Consider the following 12,891-nt stretch of genomic DNA (forward strand, 5'->3'; position numbering starts at 1 on the left):
AAGCGGGGAGTAAGGAGATGAATGTTTGACTCTGGCCTACTACGGGGTCCTGCGTGTCCTTGAGCTACTTATCTTGAGCTCAGCCTTCGCTTGTTCACTCAGCTACTACATCTATAAAAATAGGTCAATAAATCATCAAAGTTAATTAGGATGTGTTGGATATCTTCAGAGAGAAGATATTGCTATTAATAGCTGTCTTTTTATATCTTACCTTTATTTTATTTATGGATTAACATGCTAAACGTGTAATTTCATATAATACTTTAGGTGCTTTCCACGATTACCGTATTCCTGTCTGAAATCCTGACACAAGAAAACTGCAGCCAGCCTCTCCCCAAAGGTCAGCAGATGTTTGAATTGCTTTTGTGCCACTAAGGTGTTGGTGATTATGTGCTCTCTGTTGCTTGATGTGTGTGTAGGGTTAAATTACATTCAGATATAAAATAAAAATTCAGAAATGAGCAATACATATTTATAAGAAATTCATATTGGCAAAGTTTGTTTTGCTGACACTGTTTATAAAAGCACAGGTGTGTGATAAAAGCTTTTGGGTTGAAAGAAATATGCTCCTTAGTTTTGATTGGGCTGTTCTTTTCTTTTTCTTTCGCCTTTCATGAAGCACATTCCATCTTTAACAAATTATCTACTCAAAAATAATCAAGATGCTCTCAAGTATTCAAGTTGCCAAAAGCAATCCAAAGACTTTCTGCTTGTCTTGGTTTTGGTTGTCGTCTTAAAAGCACAGAACAAATTTTCACTTCACTGTAGTAAATGCACTTTGATTAATATTGTATGCTGCATTTTTATATGTAGATTTCAGATTGTGTTCTGAAATCTTCAGTGAGGAGATGCTGCTTGGAAGGTCTAGGAGAAAAAAAAGATTGATGAAGAATTTTGTTAGCAGGGAACTAAACCAACAGGTGCCACATTGACGCAAGCAAGCACCTGAGCTCTCCTGTGCCAGTTTCAAAATGTGTCCTCCTCTTCTTGTCCATCGTGCTTTTTTTTTTTTTGGTGGGGAATGTTGTAATGGAGAGCAGAGGAAAAATCTGTTTCAGAAATGTAATTTGACCAACTCTACGAAGGCTCTTCCTTCTGCTGTTTGTCTAAACTTCAGTCATATCTTTGCTAAAAGTATTTATGCTTTACATCGTGCAATCTGTCTCTTCTGAGCTAATGACTACTTGGAAAAAAAATTATCTAGAAAGACAAATGTTGAAAGGGACTAGATAAATGAAAATGAGTGTTCATGAAGCAACTGGGTGTAAGGACTCCAGCAATGCAGTTGACCTGGAGTAGCTGGCAGATACACACAGTCTTTCTTATCTTTCATATGAAAAACAAGTTTTAAACATAATTCACCAGGCTGTAACAAACCTATTGCTTCCTGCTTGTTGGTGAACAAGAACAATGCAGAGCATCTGTGCTTTTTTGTGTGAGAGGTTTCCTAGGACTGCCAAGCTAGAATTTACTTAAAAGAGAATGGGTTAAAGCACGATTGCTGTCAGTCAAATTATGCACAATTTTTTTCTCATTAATTTATGATAAAATTTTAAACATCTTCATAAAAGTTGGTCTTCTGTTTGGCAAATGGTTTTGTCCCTTAAAAACAGGATATTAAAATATAGAACACTTCAGCTTCATGTGCTTATTATTGTGCTTCATACTTAATATGGGTATTTCTCAATGATGAGAACTGGGCAATAAAAATGAAAGTAAATCATTCTAAAATAAAATGGCTTTCAGACTAATTGACTGACTTAAAAGCAATGCATTAATAAAAATACTAAATGACAGTTCAGTTATTGAGAAATTATACAAAGGAAAGTAAGGACAAATAAAATCTTGGTTCAGAAAGGTGACAGCAGTGCTTAGTGCTTGCTTTAAATGTTAGCTTTTTTTTTCACCCCCACAAGAAGGCAATATTAGAATATGAAATGCAGAATTTCAAGTTACAACATTTAAGTCAATGATCTCAAAACAATACATTGAAGTTTCATACTGGTATTTTCTAGAAAACTTAAAGCCTCCTGCTGGGCATTATCCTTGTTTTAGTAAAAGGAAATGCAAAGGATTATTGTGGGGATAACCAAGCGAGAACAATCTGAGATATCCTTGCGAGCTGATAATAAATATGAAGCAACTGAGCCATTAAGGAATCAGTACTAGCCAGTGCAGGTTATTTTTATTATTTTTTTTTTTTACAGCAAGCTTGTAAGCCTGCTGTTTTCTATTCTTTGTGGGTTTTTTCTTTAATTAGCTCTGCTACAATCACTAAAGCTACTGAAATAAAAACATTGCTAGGCAGATGTTGTACTAGCAAATGGGCCCAGTTCATTAAATGGATTTGTCTCATTTAAATGATTTACTATCATTTTCCAAAAAAAGTTCTTCAAAAAACCCCCAATCTACTACAGGCATGTTAGTTCATTCCTTCTAAAAGCAAATATCTTTCACTTATTAAAATTTACAGCTAAGATACTGAAAGTTGATAAATGATAAACTCTGTATTCTTTTTATATGCAGTAATAATCCATCCCTAGGAAAAATCATGTATTTTTATGGACAGAAGATAGTATATAAAGTTACTGGAGGGAGGGGGGAATGGAAGTCCTGAATTGCAGAGGCCTGCTGTCTTGCCTGATTTTTTGCAGTAACTTCAAGTCAAATGCATCCTTTTCAAATTTAATTTGAGGCAATTTCTGCCACCTTTGTGAATCTTTGTTTTCTCTATTTTACACACCTGAAACTAATGATCTGTTTTTTCCATGGGATGCCTAACATTTCTGTTTTAGGTTCGTCATAATGCTTCAGAATATTTTTGAGGCCTTCTTGAGGAAAAGTCTAATCTGATGGTCTGTACTATGATATGCCAACTCTGAACAAAGCTATGAAATGGTATCCCATGGACTTAACAGAAAGCCACAGACAAAATCTATAGCTTTCACTATACTGCTTTTATGTCATATCTCTCAAATAACTCCTTCTGGAAGCAGTCAGCATGAATTTACCGAGTGCAAATAGTGCTCAACCAACCCGATCGACTTCTGTGATGAGATGACTTGCTCTGTGGGTAGAGGGAGTGTAGTAGATACTGTTTGCTTTATCAATGTATCTGCTCCTCAGTTAAGTCTCTCTTGGAAATTTGTTGTTGTCATGATATTCAAACTGCTTCCTTTGCGATAGCCATTCTGTGAAATGTTGTGGGGAAATCTGAATATTTCCAGCGTTTTATGTAATTATCCTCTTAGGTTTTTGGTTTTGTTTTGTTTTCATTTTCTGCTATGTAAAACCTGGATTGTCAACATTCATACATCCTTCTTGATTTTTAAAAGCAATTTTTTTTTTATTGTGTCAAAGATGCTTCTTGAAATTGATCTCTAATGAAGTTTCCTCTAAGGACTTTTCTCAATGATAAATATTATTAACACCTTAAAAATAGCTCATCTGTGTCTATATGCCATAGGTCATGAACTAACGTAGACCCCATAGGATAACTAGGTAGTCTTGTGTAAGTCTGAACTCAGAGGGTACTTTTCATTGTGATGGTGACAGAGAATGTGTGTTATATACTTATCTCCTTGCAACTATTTTTTTTTAACTCGGCTTCCTTCATGCAATAGTTCATTAAACTATCTGAATCTAATTCACAAGCAAGTGTGAACACATTCATAGTATGTGAGAACAGAAATATTTCATAATAATATGCCAGGAGAGATTTGCTTCTTTGTATAACCAGTTTTCTTGATCTTATTGACGAGAAGTTCAATCTTCATGTAAAATATCTCAGTGAATTTCTGTGCAGTCAGCTGAGATATAAACGCCCATTCCTATGGGAACGGAAGCAGAATTGAGACATTTTGCCTCTGCACCTTTTTGGTATTTAACTAGTCTTTTCCCACAGCTGGCTCAAAGTTGCCCTACTACCACAGTCCTTCATCTCCTCCTGAGTATAAGCAACCAACAGGCTAAAGGATTTTCACTCTGATATAATTTATTTTGTGCTTCAGTCTGGACCATTTTGATCAGTCCACCTATGTTTTGTCTTATACCTCAAGGCAGGTTATTGCTGGAACTTGCTGATGATGTAAGTCATCTCACCTAAAAGTCAACCAAAAGTGGATGTTATCTATTGATAATGAGAGAGAAAAATAGCTAAATAGGTCTTAAATTAACCATTGATGTTAGTTTAGGGAAAGTAACCCTTGAGTTAAAAGGTATTGGTTCTTGGAAGGAGCAGGGGGAAACCTAAAAGAGGTTGGCTGTTTCGACCTGTCCTTCCAACTGTTGCTGTCGCCAAGCAAAATATGTTTTCAGGATGTGTATGTGTTTCTTGCTTTTATGTGTCATACTCCATAAAAATCAAAAGCAACCTGCTTTCACAGTAATTTGAAGACTCCAGTGGTCTTCATTACAGGCAGCTAGATATAGATTTGTATGAAAGTATAGGAACCCATGTAACACCTTCCTCTGTTCTGAATTATCCAAGTACTCGGGAGGGAGCAAGTCAAGCTGTTTCCAGAAGCATTTTGTTATATATTCTTCATTTATGTGGGAACTAAGATCTTCAGAAGTAATTTAGTCTTTGTCCCAATGTCTATGTGTTTATTATTATTATATTTTTGGATGGAAAGTTGCTCTTAGTAGAAAGAATCATAAGTTAGTGTACAGCACAGTAGTCTAGAGGTAGCTTTCAGATTTCAGGCTTCTTCCAATAGATCTCTCTTGCCCCAAACTGGGAATAAATGTGTGACTTTTTTTTTTTTCTTCCCCTTTTCCCCTAGTCCACGCATGTCAATCTTTAGAAAAGTTCTTTTTAACTGGTTGCATTTGCACTTTACTGTGCGAGACAAGTGTGTGTTATTACCAAAGGGAGTGGCATCCACCTCAGCTGCTGCTGTTCACTTTGACAGTGATCATGAATCAAAGCCATCAGCTGTCACGATTCAGACTGGTGTATTAAGTGAAATCAATGGCAATTTACATTAGTACATTGGGCTTTGAATGGCAGCAACTAAAGCAGTCAAATTGTCTTTTTTAGTGAGTTTCTCTACCTTTTGCCCATAACCTCTGGCTGCAAACCTTAAAATCCAGCCTTGCTTACGTTGCTAGGGTTTGCAAGAGCCACACTGATCTGCCGTTCCCGAGGGCAGAAGATTAATTCATTTTTAATAATAGCAATAAGAATAATAGAAAACGAGTCTGGGGCTACCATGGGACACATGACATGGTTCAGAACACTTTTGAAATAAGAAAGCAATAAGAAAGCTGTTTCTGTAAAATCTGGAGGGCAGGTGGTTCCTAGTAGAAACTAAAAAGTTGATTATTAATCTTTCTTTTCTAATAATAAGGCCAGCTGAACCTTGTATGATAATGATTATAATGGGCATAAAATGCCACACCAGGAACTACAGTTTAGAGTTCTATGCTGAGCACAGGTAAGAGAAGCAGTAATTTTTTTGGGTGCCTTCAACTTTCTAAATGTGGAAGGAACATTATTTGACATAAATATTACACTGTAACTTAAAAAGTCTATGTAAAGTTTTTTAGTTTTTTTAATAGTAAATTGGTGAAAGAGGTATTCCTTGCTAAATTAACTTATTCTAAGGACAAACCTCATCTCAATGTCCAACCACTCAATCCAGTTGCAATGACATATATAGAGATTGGGCTTCATGCCCAAAATCTAGCAACTCATCTTGATTCCATCAATTTTATCGTCAGTGGAGAGAGATGAAAAAACACAATGTGATTCCAATGGTATTAATTTAACACTCTATATTTTTCAACTACACTGTTACTGAAAACTGTCGCAGCTCTAAGCAAGCTACATAAATATGAAACTAGTTAGACTGTTGGCAAAATAGATTTACTTTACATAAAATATTTATACAGTTCATTGTTGGATTCATTTGAGATGCAGTGAAATAATTAGAAGCAGTGATTTCTCATTTTTAAACACCAAATTATAAATACTAGTTAATGTTTAAAATATATTGTTTATTTGCTATATAAAATTTTGGACTTTGTATATGTTTTAAATCTCAAATATTTATTCTCAAGCTTTCCAAGGTCTGTTTTGAAATCTGGGATTATTTCTTTGTATGCAAAGAATAATCATACATTCTTAAATAAATACAACTTCCAAATTCATTTAGTTTAAAACAAATTAAAAGGATAGATATTAAGTATTTTCCTTATGAAAAATCAACATATTGTGTTTTCAATTTACTATTGGAAACCTCATGCTGGATAGAATAGTTTTGATGTGGCCAGAAAACAAAACAAGCCAACAAACAAAGATTTTAATTTTAAAAATTTGCTATCCACATTTGCCCCGGATCAAATCTGTTCCAATTCCTCCTTTGATACATTCCCTAAGCTAAATTTCTGAGCAAATTTTATTTAGCAATCTTTGTGTTTGTCTTAGAGGGTTTTCCATACTTTTCCTCCATTTTCAGCCAGTAGCAACCTTATTTGTTTAATATATTGGCTTTGGTTTGGTTGCTTCTTAAGTAGTCCTTGTTCATATTTATTTTGTGTGTATCCACCTGCAGATTGCAATCTAAAGCATTAAAATTTGATTTACAGAAGAAATTCCTGCTGCCTGTGAATAATAGTCAGTCTTCCTTATTAGTCAGTCTTACAACAATTATTTTATATTGTAGTAAGTAATTAATGTTATATATATCTTTTTTTAAGTAGCATACTTGTTGCTTCACGTTTTTTTTGTAAATATTGTAACTCAGATGTTCTGAAAGTAAAATCCTTTCATGCATCTTTTGCATAGCCTGTTTTTTTATGATTTGTCTATGTGATAATCCTAATTTGATGTTTTGCTGCATACTATAGACTATTGTGAGAGCAATTGCTTTAGCAAAATTTGAGTTTCCAAAAGAAATGGACAGCATTTGTGAAAGGAGTAAATGTCAGTCGTTTACATTTTAATTATGAAATATTAGTACACAAAATACGTGCTAAATGATGTCTTCTGAACCTAATTGCATCATGTGACTAACTATTGATTGGACTCTTGTTAGTGACTAGCAGAATGTAGCCATTAGTTATTAAGTTGCTTCTTTCTTTGCTTCAGGGAATCTTTATACTGAAGTCAGGATTAAACCCAAATTCCATCTGTTCTATCCTAACCTAGTTCTATCTGACAAATACAAGAGCCATTGTGAATATCTGCACGTGTTCACACAAGCACAGGCTCTGGTCCAACGTATTCACTCTTACTGTGGCATGCCCTAAATTTTTTATGATATCAGAATCTTTACTGGAAAAAGTTGTATTTAGTCCTACTTCTCTGCCAGGTTAATGAGAGACGAGTAATATTGTTTCTCCTTGCTTTATGTAATTTCTTCCCAGAGCATTGTTGCCTGATAGTTTGGAAGGACTTGTAAAGTTGCTCATGAAATCTGCCTTGAATCGATTTACAACCTGCACCCTTCCAAATTATGCAAGTGACAACGCATCCACAAGCTTTACTTTATTTGGTTTTCGTCTTTGAATTGAATTGTTTCTAATGCTGGTCTCTTAATACCTGACAGATTAAAGCAAATCCTGAATTGTATTGGGTCAAGTGAAGTTTGATACCACGAGATAGTTCCATGTCACGCAGTTGTTCAGGATGACAGTCCGGACTACCTCAGGACATAGCGTGCTGCTATGTTTCATGACACCTTTGGCCCAAAGATTGCATAACAGTGTTAGCTTCCTTATTCTGATCTTTTTACAAACTAAAATGATTTTGGACTCATTGCCTTGATCAACATTTTTAGCTGTGGTGACTCTTTAATTTCATTTAAAAGTGTGGCCATAAAAGACTTCATTTTAAGAAACAGAATATATCCTTCACAAAAAGTCACAAAGTGAGTAGTCTGTTGTTCAGTGTGAGCAGATAGCCAACCATTGACTTCATCCCCATTAGATCCAATCATGCTTTATATTGTCATTTCATGTACTGTGTAATTATTATAAGTGATCCTCGACTATTTCACGTATTATATTCTGTTTATGGTTTTATATCTTTTAATGTCTCCAAAGCATTTTTTCCTCTGTTTTGCTGCGCTATAACTAGCCACTGTGGAAAAAATATACTCTGAAATTTCTTCTCTCTTTTTCCTATGCGTGATAGTAGCAATGAAAGCATTCATGTACAAATTCATAAAGTCTTCTAAGAAGCTTCCCTGATGCTGCACCACTCCCCACCCCACCTCCCCACCCATTGCTGCTCTCTTTCTTACATGGTTTTTGTTGTGTTAATAAAGCCCATTTTCTATTTCAGCAAAGTGAACATCTCTAAATACTTGAGACGGGAAGGTTTAGGGTGGTAATGGTTCCTGATGGGAATACTGGTCCTGTACAGGAAAATAAGCTGTTAGAAAAGGTAATCACTGTCTAGTTATCATTGGGTGATGCAAAAAAATGCTGTTGTGAGGAAATTGTGTCCTTTTTCTCATTGCAGTTCCTTTCACATTTTTAAAGGGAATGGTCAAAGTCCAGAGTCTTTGCATTTATACTGTCCTGGGAGTAATATGACCTTGATGTAAATTTTAAGCTATCAGCAGGGTGATGTAGTCACAAGCCAGATGCTATCAAATTGCTAAGTTGCTTAGGACTGATTAAAGAAAAATAAAAACCCCCACAATTTTTAGTTTGGATGTGGAAACTCTGCCAGTTGTTCCTATTTGCTTAGAGATCACACCCAAGAGAAAAAAAAATATTGTAAGAGCAGTCAATGTATGTAGTAAAACCCATGCAAGTTATGCGCAGATGTGTTATTGTTAGTCAAGTTTGCTCACTCCAAGCCTCTATACAAAAGAAACAATTTCTTGCAGGGGCAAATGAGATTAATCCACACTTTCTTTGTTAGATCAGGGAAAGGTAACAAAAATTTTGAGGGCAGTGGAAACTGAGGGGGAAGCAAGACAAGGAACTTGAAAGTGAAGGAAAAATAGAGTAAGGCAGGCTTCAAAGGTGGAGAATGAGAGGAGGTGGTTCGTATTATTCCCAGAAAGTTTTAATCTTCATATTAATTTACTAATTTGTAGGAAATTGCATATTAGATCAAATAAAGTGACCTAGTTTGCCTGGTACTCTTCCTTTGACAGTTTTCAGTTTAGATGACTCCTACAGACAAGCTTGGAAACTAAATCAATTAGAAGGTGATGGATGCACTGTCTTTATGTCCCTTAATTAAAACTGCACTTAGAGTTATCCATTTAGAGTTTACTTAAATATATTTCACCAACATATATGTGTGTATGTACACCTATATAGGGACATGTGTGTGTGGATATATAAAGAGTGAAAGCTTCAGATAATCCTTAGACCAAAAAAAAAAAGAAAAGAAAAAAAATGAAAAAAGGTTTTCAGGAACACTTGAGCGTTTTTCTTTGCTCCTTTTATCTCACAGACAACTAAAGCAATGATCAGTTGTCACAGTGAGTTGACTATTGCAAGTTTCTGCATTGTCTGAAGTATGGTCTAAATTTTTACTTTATTATTTTTGTTTCTGCCTTCCTTCTCTGTTTATTCACTATAACTAATATGTCTAATATGACTAAGATTGTCATTACCTTTCTTCAGTTGTGTTTACCTCTCTAGCCTTTCTTTGTGGGTGCTCTGGTAGATACTCCTATTTAAAGATGAAACTGCAGAAAGGGTAGTAAAGTGCATACCAGATGGTACCTAACTCAGTAGTCTACTTGTTCTATGTCAAGCTTTTTCAACTTCTCTATATTCACAAATTCACTACTGTTTACAGAAACGCTTAAGAGAGAGAGCAATTTTGCATCACAAACGTGGGGAAAAAAACCAAAAGAGTGGCATGGCTTTACTAAACTGACAAACCATTTTCCTGGAGTTTTCTTGTATAAGTTTTTACCTTAAAACGGCAGTTCCAAAGGTAACAGAATGTTACAGTAATTAGATGTAAATCGGCAGTGTATATCCTTTCATTACCTTCATGAAACACAGTTTTAAAATAGAACTGAAAAGCTAAAATGTGACTTTTTTTTTTTTAACTTTGCATTGTGTTCACTTGCATTTAGACTGCTTTTTTCTTACTCCTTATTATAATTCACCCAGAAAATCAGCTCTTTGCAAACCAAAGTATGCATTGTTTGTGTTTGTGGGATTTGGGTGAGTACATATTTAAATAAGGAAACATAATATGGGATGGGATAACATTCTTTGTTTGCCAGTAAAGGACGTGGGCAACCACTGGAACATATGGAAATCCTTATTTGATTAAAAAGCAATAGCTATGTTTTATTAGCCTGAAACAAGAAAAGCTGGTGCTTGGAAAGCTTTTGGTTTGGGTGTAGCTTCCACTGCTCACATCTGTGAAGTTCCTGGTTTTGAATGCTGAAAGAGGATTTCTCCATGTGCAAAACAGAGAAACTTATGATTGAGATCAGTAGTAAAAGAGGTATAGGAGTTGTGTTGAACGTGATTTGGTAAAACGCAATTTCTAGGCATAGTCCATCTTTGTAGCTCTCCCAAGAGTGTTGGAATGGGCTCAGTACCTCCTGCTGCTGTGGGACTCACTGCCTTAAACTAAACAGAGTTGTAGATTCTGGGCTTGGCACACATCTACTCTCTTTCTACAGGTATTTTCCAGTTTAAAAGACAGTTCCTCAGCAACAACATGCAGAATGTGATCTCCCAGTAAGAAATAGAAAAATAGTGAATAGAGATAGAATATGATTGCTTTTTCTCAGTCTCTGATAAACGTAGTAAGGAAAAAAGCAGGCTGGATGCCAAGTGAACTTAAAAACATGTAATAATGTGAATAATAGTGATATAAATAAACGGACATATTGCGATTTGTATCATTATTTTGATGAGATGACTGATGCGTGCAATGACTTCCTCTTCTGTCTGGTATTTCCTATCAGTGATGTGACCTTTGCAAGGCAGGCTGACAGCTCTATTGAAAGGGAATGTCTAACCACATATGTAATTTTTCTTCCATATGGTTGTGAACACACCATTATTCGATGCATTAAAATTCGAAAAAAGTGTCATAATCATCTTACCATCATCTTAACCATTGAGAAACTGAGAAAAAGAAATTTGTGCAAGACCTTAAATGTAGTTTGCTGTATCTAAATTTGTAAAATACTATTCAGTTCATGGGGCTGGATGTGGAAATCTGGCAGTGCACACAGAAAAATGATCCTTCATTAATTATGTTTATCATCAAAATAGTGAGGAGTCAGGCAAGATTTCAACTGTATTCTTTCTTTCTTGACAGTTGTTCAGAAATTGGGACAGGGCCCTGTTTCATGACCTCTGTAATGTACAGTGCTTTTTGATTTAATTATAATTACTTCTGTTTTGGTTTTCCTTAATGAACTGGTAAACGTTAAATAAAAACACTTTTCCCACATAACATACTGATAAAAAGCATGTGAATAATTCCAGGTTAGCCAAAACTGTTGTTTTTTAATCCCTAAATTTCATAAATCTTTTTGCTTCAGTCCTATCATCGTGCCAGTGTGTATCTGTATTTTTCTGTAAGCTACAATTTTTCTTTATAGGAAGAATCTACACTGTAGGTTGTGCATGAAAATAAGTGGATACGTTTGGGGCAAACTGTGAAAATTACTTGTTTTTATTTATTTATTAGATGTAGCCCGCAGTCATAAATATTTCAAGTGTTCATAAGAGTACTTGTATTTGTAGGTACCGCACAGTGCACTACTATTAAAATACAGAAGAAGAAATAAAGCTAAAACACTTGAATATTCATTAGTTCCCATCTTGACTATATACAAGTTACTAATAAGTGGTTGCCTGCGTAAAAAATAATTATATATGCCTACTGAAAAAGATTAACAGAATATGTCGGTTAAGATGGATGAAATTTAAATCTAAAAACATATTTTAACTGTTGTTCCCTGTTGAGAGAACACTTTGTTCAAAGTTCAGGTACCATTACCTTTGGGGATAATACAAAGCAGCAGAGTAGGTGTCTCATCCATAGACATACATTTTTAGCCTGTCAATTCATTACTGTATGTTTGTCTTTCCTTTGGAAAAATATTCTTTCCGTCACTACCCTTGAGCCAGTCCATGTCAGTTTTACTTATATTGAATAGTGATAATTTATTCAGAACTACTCTGCTTGACTCCAAGGTTTGTTCACACAATAACTTACTTCGCATGTTATGAATGGTGACATATGGGTGTTTACTGGTTTTGACTCAATTTTGAGAGAAATAATGCCTAAATTAAGAAAAAAGTAGAGATACTAATCACAGAGTTTTTTTCATTTTGATTTAATGGTGTTATTTTATACATTATATACATTGTTTAGTAGTTTCCTTTAAGACTTGGTAATATTAACTGTGCTAATGGTGTTTGGGCCCAAATGCCTTATTTTAAGTCTAAAAGTTTCCTCTTTGCCCATTTACAATTGTAGATGTTTCTCTATATTTTCCTTAAATCTTTCAGTAATTTAAGTCTGTTTGGGGGTTCTTTAAAAGAATCTGATGACAAGAGAGGCACAACAGCCATCGTGGATTATTTGCCTGTCTCTTCAGTACTATGATAAAGAAATGTTTATGTCGACAGAGTATAACTTAAGAATTCACATTGTGATCAAAGAGTACATGGGGTTTATATGCATTTTTTGTAAATAACAGTTATCTAACTTAATCTACATATAAGCTTTTAATGCTTCTTATAACTAGAATTTTCAAATTGTGACAAAGAAGCTGCCTGTATGACTGTGGGAATTGTGATGCTGAAGGTTGCTATATACACCACAATACGAGTTGTTATATCTAGGGACTGACAAAATTTTTCTTGTCATTGTCACATGTCTTTTGTTTAGAAGCACCTGAACAGACAGCACGTCTCTGTCACTCTCACCTG

The 12,891-nt window shown here is 34.9% G+C and overlaps 1 long non-coding RNA gene across 3 annotated transcripts in view; it reads left to right on the top strand.

Moving 5' to 3' along the window:
- The window catches only part of LOC106892581, a 51,201-nt gene extending 38,310 nt beyond the window's left edge, over positions 1-12,891 (top strand). For all 3 annotated transcript variants that reach the window (XR_001412881.1, XR_001412882.1, XR_001412883.1), the window contains 2 exons: positions 268-340; positions 12,851-12,891. This is a non-coding gene — a long non-coding RNA (uncharacterized LOC106892581). The remainder of the gene's footprint in view (positions 1-267; positions 341-12,850) is intronic.

The sequence above is a fragment of the Calidris pugnax genome, unplaced genomic scaffold, assembly GCF_001431845.1.
Source record: "Calidris pugnax isolate Ruff unplaced genomic scaffold, ASM143184v1 scaffold42, whole genome shotgun sequence".
In the NCBI taxonomy this organism is placed as follows: Eukaryota; Metazoa; Chordata; class Aves; order Charadriiformes; family Scolopacidae; genus Calidris; species Calidris pugnax.